Below are 14,792 nucleotides of genomic sequence, written 5' to 3' on the forward strand. Positions count from 1 at the left end.
GTCATAGCTTGAACATTTCTGACCCTTTGACAAAACAAACATATATATTTTGGGAAACTACTTTGAAGACTTTAAACATAAATGAAATTTTAGCCAGACAAATATGAGAAACTTAAAGACTGTTACAAATTAAGCTTTATCCTCCTTTCCTGTTTATTTAGGAAACATATTTCTTGCTTTTTTTGGTTCTAAACATCATCAGAATGAATCTTTGATCAACCTAGAGCTTCAAAGAACCTTTTTCCTCTGCAGTTAGGCTTCTTGTTCTGGTCCCTTTCTAGACTTACAGAATTTACCTGCTAACAAATGAGATGGTTCAATGGTCCCTTCTTAATGAAGCCACTTGGTCCTCTGCCTGACCACCTGTGGCAGCAAGTACTGTTAACTGGACTGCCACTCTTACAGCTCTCCTCTCCTTGGACTTCTACGAGGTGATTTTTTCCCCAGTTCTGCTTCTAACTCTCTGACTGACCTCACTGGGATCATATACCAGACCCTCTTCCTAGAACCCCTTAAACACGAGCCACCACTTCTCAAAGCACTTAAATACTCTTCTTAAAGCATACCAAGGTACTTCATACCTCTCTGGTACTGCAGATGATTTTTTTTTTTTCTTGACAAAATGACCCTATCATCTGACATGTCTTCAGTAAAGAATTTCCTACTATCATTCTATAGCAGTTGCCACTCCCTCCCCACTAAGTTAATATTAATTATAATACATTATAAAGTTGAGTATTAGTTTAAGTATCTGCTTCCCTCACCACATTGGGAGCTTTCCTGGGACAGGTTATAACATCTTACTCATTTTTCTATCATCAGTAGCTAATGTCCTCGACAGGCCACAAAATGCACCTGAACCCAAGCCAGAGTGTCTATCCAGCAATGGACACCTCCCCTTTCAACGGTGGTGCCTGATTCTTGGGAGTACCATGCTTATACATCTGAACCCATCCTGCACTCCACAGTTGGCCAGCGCAAGAATGTGCCCTGGTCCAAAGACCCTCTATACTGGATGGTACTCTACATTTTAACCAGATCTGCCCACTATGGGTATGTGACTGTAAGATACACAGATCGTGTCACTGCAGGAAGAATGGCATTGAAATAGAGAAAAAGAGCAAAGTAGTTAAGTAGGAACAATAAGACAAAAAGAAGAAAGAGAAATTAGAAGATGTGGTTGGCAATAGAAGTAAGGGAAAAAGCAATTCAAATAAACTTAAGAGTTGTACCTGGGTCCCACAATATGCTGTTACATGACCAGAGCTACTTTTAAACTTCCCTGGGTGGTGAATAACCAATTCTCCAGAGGTCACACGTATGCACTGCAATGGAGGAAACTTCATGGCTCCATTTTACATTGCACTGAAATAAACCCTATTATGTCTCTCTTCCCACCATCCCCAAAGAGCTTGACTACAGCACTAACACAGCACATTGCTCTGGTACACATAAGACACTAGAAAAACACTTAGAAATAGAATTCTACCAAGTCAATTATGATTTTTATTTTTTTAAATATTTTTATTTATTTATTTGACAGAGAGAGATCACAAGTAGGCAGAGAGGTAGGCAGAAAGAGAGAGAGAGAGGGAAGCAGGCTCCCCGCTGAGCAGAGAGCCCGATGTGGGACTCGATCCCAGGACCCTGAGATCATGACCTGAACCGAAGGCAGCGGCTTAACCCACTGAGCCACCCAGGCGCCCTAATTATGATTTTTAAAAGGTATTTCTTAAATGGTTCATCTTTAGCATGGAAGTATGTATGTTAGTCAACAACTAGTGATATGGAGAAATAACTGCCAGACTTAAGTCATAATAGAAAAAACTAATGTTACATGCCAGGCAAGGTGTTAAGTGCTTTATAAGTATTTATATGTACTTCACCCTCCCAATAACCCTATGAGGTAGTTACCATCTGAGACTTGGAGACGCTCACTTACATGCCTGGGGTCACACAGTGTATAAGGAGCAGGATCAGGATTCAAACCCTGGTCCACCTGACTCTTGACTGCTATGGCAGGTCATGTCAACTCTGATTTTGTTTTTACAATGACTCAACATCAGGTATCTGTGCTGTTTATCTACCTGATGAGAATACAAAACTTAAACAAGTATTTACAATGGTGACTATTTTAAGAATTAAAGAAGCACGTTCTCTTCATTAACAGAGCACTTCACTATAATAAGAGTATGTAATGATCACATGAAACCTTCCTGGAAAGTAATGGGAGTTTAACTTTAGTAGATATATAAACATTTCCAGAACAGTTCACATTATGGATAACTTTATTTTGAAAGAAACTTAATTCTTTCACTGTCCAAGAACTCTCAAGGAACCCTGTCTAGAATAGGTACAATTCAAAGCCACTCAACTGAGGTCCGCTTGGCCAAGGGGAGAGGAGAGCAAGCGAGGAACTATCTTCCAAGACAAAAATTAGTCTGTTGTGGGACCCTTAAAATTTGAGTTTCCAGGTAAAAGTCAAGAGAAGGAATGACTTATTTAAGAATGGGGAGAGTGTGTGGTGAACCATAAGGCTAACAACAGAGGCTAACAAACGCTTACCATGGACAGGGCACTGTGCTAACAGCTCCACATGGGTCACCTCAGTCAATTCTCATGACTTGGGACTTTTACTGTCCCATTGGCAGATAAGAAAAAACAAGTAAGAAAAAGAAAACAAGGAAGAAAAACAACTTGTTTCCAAGGTCTGTATGTGAAAAATACAGGCTATAAACCGAGATAAGAATGATTCCACAGTCTTTTTTTTTTTTTTTTAAGATTTTATTTATTTGACAGAGAGAGAGACAGATCACAAGTAGGCAGAGGAAGAGAGGGAAGCAGGCTCCCCGCTGAGCAGAGAGACTGATGTGGGGCTTGATCCCAGGACCCTGAGATGATGACCAAATGCTGACCAAGATCTGAGTCCAAAATACCATAAAAACTCTATTTTCCCATAAGATAATTTCTAGAGTATAGGCTCTTTTGGGCAGCAAGAATGAAATAAAATCAATGGTCAGTCCAACCCTTCCACCTTTGTAATACAACAATTATGACATATCTAATTTTAGATATAAAATAATAGTATATAAAATGGCTCACGTGTGTATGATAATTAGTCCCCAAAAGACTTTATTACAACTTGTGCTCGGTACTATTTGACTCTGAGAACTAATGATGGCACAATTCCTATTTATTTACAATGAGAAAGAGGAACTGCTTTTTTCCCCCTCATAAAGAGTAACCATCTTCTCTTTAGCACAACAAAGAACTACTGATTTCTTAATACGGGTATGGCCATGGACAATCAGTTTTATAATATATGGAATCTCTATCAGAAGTTTTTATGGGGAGAGAGCTATTTCTAGTATTGTACGAATCTTTCTATTTAGTCCTTTGAGGGAGATAGGCACAGAATCTCACCCTCAAAAAGCCCACATACTGTTTAACAACATCAAAGGTAAAATAGTATGGAGGCCAAATAACAAAGACAATAATATAACTTATTGTCAACAATTATTATTACAAGTAGTTTAATACCACCTTAGTGATTTTGATTGTTTCTATTTATAAATTATTCCAAATTATCTGTACATACTAAAATTCCATTTATCTGATCTCATGTTAAAATGGCACCTCATCTGAGCTTTAAATTATTCAGTAAAAATTACAAAATTCTAAAAAGTTGAACATGGGATAGAAACGTGAAGAGTATATATGAAATTAGACAAATGAATCCAATAGAATATATTAATGGGTAACCATACTGCAAGCGCTTGTTTACTCGCTGACTTAGGCCAACATAGACAAGGAAAGTGCAAGTGCTTTGAAGGCAGGGCCTTTCCCCTGGCGTGTCATGTAGCTACCAACAGAGCCTCCAGAGCAACAGATCCCATGCGCTACATAAATAATTGCTGATTCAGAGTCAGAAGTAGCTGGTTATCATTTCTAATAAATATCTGGGAAATAACATTGTGCAGATGTAGTATCCAGGAGACACACACAGCCTATTTAGCCCATAACTTCTATCAAAAACTAGTGTCTCTGGAACATAAAAACAATTTCAAAGAGAACATGAAGAATATTCAAAAGGTTTTCTGACTTCTAAATTAGTAATTTGTAAAATATTAGCTTAACAATCATTATGCAGATGACTTTACAAAATGCAGAGAGCTACTAGACAGTATCAAAGCATCAAAGCATTAAAAAAAAAAATTTATATATTTTGGGGTGGGGGAGGCAGAAAGAGAGGGGGTCTTAAGCAGACTCTGTGCTGAGTGCAGAGCCTGACGTAGAGTTTGATCTCACAACCCTGAGATCATGACCTGAGCCAAAACCAAGAGTTGGACACTTAACTGACTGTGCCACCGAGGCGCCCCAGTATCCAAGCATTCGTAAGGGTAGCAAATCCACATGGAATTTCTTTTGGCAGTCAATTACCTATTATCTAGTCTATGGAGTAAACTACATGCCTCAAAGGCTCCTTTTAGAGAATTCAAGTGAATCAAAAAGAAAAGTGTATTTTGGGACACCTGGCTGGCCTAGTCAGTGGAACATGGGACTCTCGATCTTGGGATTGTAATTTTGAGCCCTACGATGGTATAGAGATTACTTAAATATAAAAGATTTTTATTTACTTAACAGAGAGAGACACAGCAGAGAGGGAACACAAGCAGGGAATGTGGGAGAGGGAGAAGCAGGCTCCCCGTGGAGCAGGGAGCCAGATATGGGGCTCAATCCCAGGACCCTGGGATTGTGACGTGAGCTAAAGGCAGATACTTAATAACTGAGCCACCCAGGCACCCCTAAAAATAAAATCTTAAAAAAAAAAGTGTATTTTAACTACATAGTTCTATGTTATATGTTCTTATATATGTGATAAATATGTATGGATATATTTAAAGAAACTGATACTCTACAGAATACTGAATAAATTCTAATGGATTGATAAGTCAGTTATTACTGGTAATTATAACTATTCGAAAGTCAGACATCATTAAAAAGGTTTTGAAATGTACATAACATATTGTACTTACCAACTAGGGCAATATCATGATAAATGGAGGATAAATTGTTAAGTAAAGAAAGAAAAGATTTTAGGTTTTCTTTTATGAACTTTTTAATTTAATTCTACTCAAAACTGTTTTATGATTAAAAGGCACCTTTCTTGATCACAAATACCCATAACAATATTCAAATAAGAGTTTGATAAAAAAAAATTGCTTTGCAGGAAAAGTAAATCGTGTGTAATTAACACACAAGCCTTTTGGATGGACTTCAGTAGCTTCCAAAGTGACTAACATGCTGAAGGTAAACACCAAGGTTAGACTTTCAGGTAGATAGGTTTATACATGAGAAAACATCATCAAACTGAAGGGGTGTGTTTCCTGTGCCTAAGAACTACGCGAACGAAGAACAAGATACAGTGAAAAATAGTGTTCAAAATCACTCTTAAAGGGGCGCCTGGGTGGCTCAGGTCATGAGCCCAAGGTCCTGGGATAGGCCCTGCACTGGGCTCCCTGCTGGGCAGCAAGCCTGCTTTCCCTCTCCCATTCCCACTGCTTGTGTTCCTACTCTCCCTGTCTCTCTGTCAGATAAATAAATAAAATCTTTAAAAAAAAAAAAATCTTTTAAAATCACTCTTAACACTTGCCTAGTCCCAGGGAGAATATAAAGCAGCAATGCAAAAACTTGGTTAAGAAGTTTCCTTGGTACATCCGTGTATCTCAGAAATGTAATGGCATATGAAAAACTACCAAACATCCAAGTTAATGAATTTACCACAAACAGATCAGTCTAATATGCAGTACTGATGACATCACAGGGTATGGGACTGTGATACTCTATCCAAATCTGGAAAAAAATTTGCTGTTCCTTCTAAATGTGCTGACAGATGAATGTGAAAATCAACAAATTTACATTAAATGAAAATAATTATATATACTTTATCAAGCCAGAGGATATTTAAGAATAATCACATGTACTAACAGGTGTGTAACTGTCTGGTCAAGAAAATGTCTACAAAAGAAGTTAAAACCTGCCAGGAGGCAAAAAGAATTTTAAGAAAATAAAATTTAAATTCTATTTAGAAAATAAATTTTTATATTTATTAAAAATAATTATTTTATATTATAAATTTATAATTTATAGAATATAGAATATATAAATTTTATATTATAAAATAGTATTTATATAAAAATTTTGTATTTATAAAATAATAAATAAAATAGTAAAAAACTTAAAGAAAATCTAAAGGAAATAAGGTGGCAAGCCAAGTTAGTAATCAAATTAAGTTAGGGAAAGAAATCCTATAAAATTAGCAATTTGACATCAGAAAATATGTTCATATAAAAGCACTCGAAGAGAGAAAGCAGAGACAGTGAAGGCAGACATCTTTTCAAGATAACACCCCTTGTATACTGGCATAAAAGAACAAATCACACTACAGTTAAACACATGCTTTCAGTTCTATAAGGACTTTACTTCAGCGAAATTCACTGACTCATCACAAATTATGAACTAAAATGAAACGGTAGTATTTATGGTAGACAAGTGAAAACTGTAAAAATGGTCAGAACTGAACAGAAATGACTTTTGTGGTTTTCTAAGATTGATCAACTCACAAAATACATGAAAATCTTACTGACAGAACACCAACAAATGCTCTTCTTCTAACAATGATGGACAAAACAAATGGACCGAAAAGTTAACTAGCTGCCAGTGGAATGTTTACTATGTATTTTTGGAAAATACTTTTTTTGCTCATCAAAGTAATGGCCTTTGTAACAATATTTCTAAATACTGCTAACTTGCCACCCATTTTCCAGAGAAAGACTCATAGTATTCTCTTCTTTGTACCCACAAACTTGAGAGAGCTACCAAGTTTAGTGTAAACTAGTTTCTCAGAGCCAGTGTTTACAAAGGGAGTTTAAGACCGATATGGTCCCATTTCTTATTTGTTCCTTTCCAACAAAAACCCATGAAAGCTTCAAATACTTTTAATCTTGAAGCTTTGTATTCTTTTGATATTCACTGCTAAAAATTCCACTGTTTATTCCTTCCTTTGTGTGTCCTTGATACTTGACGAAGAACTTTTAGAACCCTCTGAAAAAAATGGGATGTATGAGCATCCTCTTCCTTAATTGTTGAACACAGATCAGTAAGCAAGGAAAAGGATGCTAATATTTTATAGTATTTGGCTAAATGTGTATTTCCTTTCAAGAATTCCCCTTTTGTGCTACATAACAAACCTAGAGTTGGGAATGTCTAAATGACAGATGATGCGTAACTATAGTAAGCTTTCATAATACATTAGAGAAGCAGATTGGAACTCCCTATACCACCACTATGCGAGTTTTCAGCAAAGCACTGCTTTTCATTTCACCATTTTGCTTTTCATGGAGAAGATCCCAAATCAATGTTATATGGAAGCTCGGCTGTATGCTTTTCTCTGGAACTTTCTCCAGTGGGTATGCAACTGCATTTTTACTATGTCAATTGTTTTTCAAAAATCACAGCAGCTTAGTTTGAGTATTCTTTTAAGAGATCAAATGAATAAGGCTAATAATTAGGAAACTGGTCTGTTACTGCACATATTCCCCTCTTTTAAGAAAAGTAGGTTTACAGGGCGCCTGGGTGGCTCAGTGGGTTAAGCCGTTGCCTTCGGCTCAGGTCATGATCTCAAGGTCCTGGGATCGAGTCCCGCATCGGGCTCTCTGCTCAGCAGGGAGCCTGCTTCCTCCTCTCTCTCTCTGCCTGCCTCTCTGCCTACTTGTGATCTCTCTCTGTCAAATAAATAAATAAAATCTTTAAAAAAAAAAAGGTTTACAGTTAAAATTAGAATATTTTGAGTGAATACCATCGATGTTAATAAAAACCCTTGGGCTGTTTTTAGTGTTCCCAGATTAATGGAGAAGAGAGTATAGCACTGGATTACAGCACAAAGCCCTCTTACAGCCTTTGCTAGGAGAATGATTTCTTTCAAATGCCGCAGAACAGCTGATACTATTTCTATAGTACTTCCTTCTAGTTGGTGGAAAGGCATGTTAACTGGGATGCTCAGGATGAGGAAGAATGACTTCCTGACAAATGCTGCTTTTCTTCTTTATGCTTTTAATACTAGAAAACCACTCTGTTCAATGAATGTTGGCACGTCTACTACATGAAAGCTCTGGGCTAGGCAAGAGACATAGAAATACAAAGTGGGAAAAAGAGACAGAAGATAAGTAAGATAGGATCTCTATTCCTCCAGGTGCTTAGTCTAGCACAACAGAGAAAAGAGGATGCCATCTCTGTTATAATGAAGTATTTTAATATATCATAAATAGTTGCAAGGATGGAGTGGATATCCACCCTTAATTTTATCTAGGGGAGTCCTGGGGAGATCCACAGAGGTGGTCATACCTAAATAATCTTAAAGGAAAGAACAGGATTGGCAGGCATAGTGTTGATGAAGGCAGAAAGATTTTCTAGACAAAAGATATAACTTTGGTGAAAACAATGTTCTATAAAATACTAAACAGTTTATGATTCTGCTGTTAGAAAACATGAAATAAAATGAAATTAAACAGGTTATTTAAAAACCTATGTATGTGCTGGGGCACCTGGGTGGCTCAGTGGGTTAAAGCCTCTGCTTTTGGCTCAGGTCATGATCCCAGGGTCCTGGGATTGAGCCCACATCGGGCTCTCTACTCCAAGGAGAGCCTGCTTCCTCCTCTTTCACCCTGCCTGCCTCTCTTGCCTACTTGTAATCTCTGTCTGTCAAATAAATAAAATCTTAAAAAAAAAAAAAAAGAAATAAAAACCTATGTGCACTTAATTTTCCAAGGCAGGGGGAAGAAGGTACACAGCATTCCTCATGCTGTTGGCACAGAAGTCCCTTTGAGCAGAACGCCTTAGACAGAGTAGTGGTTTGGGGGATATACTATGAGAAATCCGTACTAAATCATCTCTACAGTTCATTCTGGCTCCAGTTAGTATGTCTAAGAAGAATTCAGGGAAGAAACTAATACTGGCTATCTTACTGTCTTAATATAAGACTTCTCAAGCTATCACAAAATTCAGCATGTTTTTAATGCAACTAAGGACGTGAGAATTCAAAATATGGGGGAAAAGATTACTTGACAGCCGGTTTCAGAAATGCGTAAATGAGTAAAATGCGTAAAATCACCTGATACAAACCGATCCTACGAGATGGGGATGTCAGACATTCACACTTCGCCTAGTCTATTAGCAGAGGCCAGAGTTTGTCACTAAGATTTGCCCCTTTCTACTCACTCTCTGCCAAGAGGTCTTGGGTGAAGATGAGACATCAGCCAAAGGAAAAAGAAAAACAAAAAACTAAAACCAAAAACCCTGACAAGCCATTTTCTCTCATCTCCACATGAATCGAGTAAAGCCCCAGAATATGAAATAAAATAGGGACCTGGGGCACAGTCTTCACTTCACTGCAAACTCCCAGAGCTCTGGCACAGTGGGAGCTCTCTTGTGTCTTTGGCACTGATAGCCGTTTTCCCGGCAGTGACTGGTGGGAAGGCGGTCAGAGCAGAAAGAGCATCAGTACCCGGCAGGAGCAGTGAGACCAATGTGGCCGGAGGAAGCAAAGGCAACAGACAGGGAGGCGGCGCTGTCCAGAGATAGCTACAGGGCAACAGACCAAATGCATTCAGGAGCCAAGTCAGACCCACACTGGGGAATTTAAGAAATACTGCGGGGCGTGGCTTGGTGGGGTGTCTTAAGGGTACTGATGGGGGCAACAGCCACTGAAACCAGTAAAATCTGGCTTGTACACATAATCAAACCTAAAAGACTTCTTATTCACGAGAGATGACATAATTTGAAGGATATTATTTCTAGGATAGGGTAGAAACAGAAGTCATACCACATACCTAATTAGAAAGTATGGCACAGTGATAAGGGGAATGAACTCTGGAGCTAGACTGCCTACGTTCAAATCCAAGGTCTGACACTATTAGCTATGGCTTTGGCCCAAGGTATTACCTTCTCTGTACCTCAACTTCCTCACTGTAAAATGGGGATAAAAATACCTACCACGTAGTGTCATTAGTAGGATTAAATAAGCTAATGTATATGTAGAATGCCTAAAAGGAAGTTAACCTCCCTAATTTCCTCCTATTAATTATATGATGCACTTTCCTATGCGCCTTTCACAGTTTTAAGCCCTTTGCATCTAGTTCTCATCTAACAGAATTTTAAAGTGAATGTACATGAATGAAGCACTTAAAAAGTGCCAATTACATGGAAGGCACCCAGATAAATTTATCTACTAAAATTACTACTATTATTGTTCATAATAATGATGTTAATTAAAGCTGCACTTTAGGGAGCACCCCCTCTGTACTAGGTACTATGCTAGATGTTGTCCACAGAGTGGCTCTATTTCTCACCACAGCTTCAAGGTGAAGCACACCATCCTCATGGTGGGAGTAAAGAAACTCTTACAGAAAGATCAAGTAACTTGACTAAGAATTCATAGTAAGTGGATTTCTGAATTTTAAAACTGGGTTTATCTGGCCTCAAAGTCCCATCCTCCTCCTTGCACACTATGTTGATTCGTATTTTCTTTTAACAATACGTTAGTTGAAAAACAGATGAAAATAGTAAAATACAACTATGTTTTTCTAGTTTCAGGAGGTAACTGCTGTACAAGTCTACCAGTTGGTCTGTTCTCTGTGGGGTGCCAGGAGGGAGGCAGGGGGACAAACAACTATTTGTTTAATATTTGTTCCTGTAAAGTACATACATTCATGTACCCGACTGGAACAAAAATGATAAAATATTAACATTTACTAAATACAGGTGACGTTTTATGGCTGTTCATTATACTATTCTCTAATATTTTCCCTCTGTATTTTTCTATATGGCCAAAATCTTTAAAAATAAGCACATGGTACGAAACTACTACTCTCTACATTGTGGAAGGCTTCAAGAATCAAAGAATAAAAGGACTGGGGAGTTTGGAGATTCAGTCAAGTCCTAACTGCCATTAACCAGGTATGTGATCATCAGTAATTCACAACCTTTCTGGAATTCCAAAATTTACCAAATCAGATCAGACTACAAGGCAAAACTTCAGGGTCATCCAATGTGAACATTATGATTCATTTATTAATTCCACTATTTACATGCTATAGTCCTAAAAGGGAAATATAGTATCAAAAAATATAAACCTCAACATGACTCCTAAACTCCCTTATTTGTTAAATTTGAAGGGTACCTCCTAATAGTTTATTTGTGCAAATTATTCTTTGCCACTCCTACGATTTAATTGCTCCCAGTATTTTAAACTGTGAGAATCCTTTCTTAACATAACCAGCACCATCATCAGGAAGGTACACATGTGGACCTGCAGACCCTGTAAAACTTAGGCTAGAAAATACTAAACAGACTCTGTATACTTGACGGTCACTCTCATAAAAGCAATAAACCTAATTATGAAAAGGGATGCGTATTATATTAAAAGACTCAAAGCTCTCTCAGCGGCGCCTGGGTGACTCAGTGGGTTAATCTGTCTTCGGCTCTGGTCATGATCTCAGCGTCCTGGGATTGAGCCCTGCATCGGGCTCTCTGCTCAGCAGGGAGCCTGCTTCGCCCCTCTCTATCTCCCTACTTCCCCCTCTATCTGCCTGCTTCTCTGCTGACCTGTGATCTCTGTCTGTCAAATAAGTAAATAAAAAAATATCTTTAAGAAAAAAAAAAGAAAGCTCTCTCAGAAATGTCAAACTGTCAGGACAAACATTCAGAAAGGAGACCACAAAACATAGACTTTTAGGTTGTTTTACATTAGAAACTCCAGTTTTTTTTTTTTTTAATTGAATTAACCACAAATTTTCTTAAAAGATAAAACCATTTTTGCATATTTAAGTGCTATAAGTCAAGAAGATGTGAAGTAGTAGCTAGAAATGATAAATGAAGCATGGATACTTTCTGGCCAAGTCTCGGCTACACTTGTGACAATGGCCAATCTGCATTCTAATTCCCATGGTTCCAGGGCTCGCTGCAGCCACACAGCCCCTTTTTGTCATTATCCGGTGTCATAATTTCAGAAATGCTTGATCTGTGTCATAAAAATGAGGGTTTGCTTTTCTAAAACAAGGAAAATCTGGGATATGTTAATATTTAATGTGTCATATTGAATACTAACCTGAAAACCCAAACACTGCTAGAATATTTTCATTTTGTATTATTAAAAATTGTGTTTTTTGAGGGGTGCCTGGTAGCTCAGCCTGCTGAGCTCCCAACTCCTGATTTCAGCTCAGGGCATGACTTCAGGGTGGTGGGTTCCAGCCCCTCATCGAGCTCTGTGCTCAGCAGGGAATCTGCTTTAAGAATCTCTTTCCCTCTCTTTCCTCTGTCCATTCCCCCACCAGCTTGTGAGCTCCCTCTCTCAAATTAAAAAAAATATATATATATTTTCAGAGAATGCATGTCATTCATTCAGCCAATTATCATTCCTTACTTATGTAATAAAAGTAGACATTACTACAATTTACTTTTTTTTTTTTTTTTTAAAGATCTACTCTCTTAGATACAATTTATTCTTTAAACTGAAAGCGTGACTAACCTTTGGTTAATTACATCTGGTATTTAGGACACAAGCTTGACATGTTTGGATTAGACAACATAAATATTTTATTTATTTATTTTTTAAAAAGATTTTATTTATTTATTTGACAGAGAAACACAGCGAGAGAGGGAACACACGCAGAAGAACTGTGAGAGAGAGAAGCAGGCTTCCCCCTTAGTAGGGAGCCCGACTCAGGACTTGATCCAAGGATCCTGGCATCATGGCCCCAGAGGAAGGCAGATGCTTAACGACTGAGCCACCCAGGCGCCCCCATATAAACATCTTATATGGAACAAATTCTAATGCCCTATACTGTATGTTTTTCTATTTTTCAGTTCAGGATTTTAATACAAAACATCATTCCTCAGTGGGCTGTACTATTAATCTACAACAGCAGGTATAAATCAATCTGTCATACAGTCTAGCTCCTCTTAAAAAAAAATCACTCTCTACTTACATAGTCCAATAAATAAGCGGAAAAAGCTGCAAATGTTTGATGCCTAGCAATAAATTAAGCCAAAACACCACAAATGTGCCAGTAAACTATAAATAATGGTCATGTAAAATTCTCAAATAAAATCTTTTAATTCTGTTACTGGTGTGTTTGCTAGTGTTCATGTTCTCAATCTTTCAACTGATGAGATAACATCTTGTTCATAACTACCAAAAGTACCAAATGGATTACTGTGAAAGAGATATTAGGGTTTCCAACTTGACTTCAGGTATCTCCCCTACAGCCAAGGTGTGATCAAATAATCTCCGTATTATTATTATTCGGGCCCGTATTATTATTATTCTTTAGGTGACTGAGGTCTTCCCACCAGACGCTGAGACCAATGTCATATGTTCCTTACGCCTCTTCAGTCATTCCTTGGAATAATTACTGCCCACCCATTTGCCCACCTATTCCCATTCAGTGAGTGTACACATACCCATCTTTTTTTTTTTTTTAATTAACATACAATGTATTATCTGCCCCAGGGGTACAGGTCTGTGAATCATCAGGCTTACACACTTCACAGGACTCACCACAGCACATACCCTCCCCAATACACATACCCATCTTAAAACAAAAACCTTTGGGCCAATCAGTACATTCACAGAAGGTTTTGAAACTTGCAAAGTGCTGAATCATGTTTATGTTTATGTTTGTTATGTTTTCTACAACTGATTTTGGAGGCACAAACTTCCTCTATGCATACTAGCCACCATATTTATTTAATCCATTGGATGATGAGATCAAGAGTGAACCTAACTTCTTTGTTCACTGGCTTGGCATAAGCTACCTGTTTGTAGTTAAAAAAAAAAAACAACAAAAAAAACAAAACCCTAAGAATTACAAAGTGAAACAGAACATTCTAGAATGGAACAACAGGGAAGGAAAAAATCCTTATTCAGTAGGTGGCACTCTTTCCTTTGAAATGTAATTTAGGCGACTATTAATATCAAAGATGTCATCCACCCCCCCTACTTATTTTTTTTCATTATGTTATGTTAGTCACCATACAGTATCATTAGCTTTTGATGTAGTGTTCCATGATTCATTGTTTGTGTATAACACCCAGTACTCCATGCCATATGTTCCCTCCTTAATACACATCACCAAGCTAACCTAACCCCTCAATGCCCTCCCCTCTGAAACTGTTTTCTGTAATCCATAGTCTCTCATTTGTCTCCCCCTCTGATTTTCCCCACTTCATTTTCCCTTCTTTTTCCTAATGTCCTCCATGCTATTCCTTATGTTCCATATATAAGTGAAACCATATGGTAATTGTCTTTCTCTGCTTGATTTATTTCAATTAGCATAATTCCCTCCATTTCCATCCATGTCAGTGCAAATGGTGGGTATTTATCCTTTCTGATGGCTGAGTAATATTCCATTGTATATATGGACCACATCTCCCTTATCCACTTGTCTGTTGAAGGGCATATCGGCTCCTTCCACAGTTTGGCTATTGTAGACATCGCTGCTATGAACACTGGAGTGCATGTGCCCCTTCTTTTCACTACATCTGTATCTTTGGGGTAAATAAACAGCAGTGCAATTTCTGGGTCATAGGATAGCTCTATTTTTAACTTTTTGAGAAAGGGGAACTCTCTCACACTGTTGGTGGGAATGCAAGTTGGTACAACCACTTTGGAAAAAGAGGTATCACTTTAAAGAAAAGATACATTAATTCTGATATCGTGTTCCAAATATAGTCTG

The 14,792-nt window shown here is 37.8% G+C and overlaps 1 protein-coding gene and 1 long non-coding RNA gene across 7 annotated transcripts in view; one reads left to right on the forward strand and one right to left on the reverse strand.

The window, feature by feature from the left end:
• The window catches only part of LOC309862272, an 82,723-nt gene extending 69,545 nt beyond the window's left edge, over window positions 1-13,178 (forward strand). Inside the window, exons 3-4 of the long non-coding RNA XR_014310395.1 lie at window positions 10,904-11,013; window positions 12,697-13,178. This is a non-coding gene — a long non-coding RNA (uncharacterized lncRNA). The remainder of the gene's footprint in view (window positions 1-10,903; window positions 11,014-12,696) is intronic.
• Window positions 1-14,792, reverse strand: part of MAP3K1 (mitogen-activated protein kinase kinase kinase 1) — a 79,724-nt gene that overhangs the window by 40,207 nt on the left and 24,725 nt on the right. The window lies entirely within an intron of this gene.

Source organism: Mustela nivalis (assembly GCF_964662115.1).
Source record: "Mustela nivalis genome assembly, chromosome: 3".
Taxonomy (NCBI): domain Eukaryota; kingdom Metazoa; phylum Chordata; class Mammalia; order Carnivora; family Mustelidae; genus Mustela; species Mustela nivalis.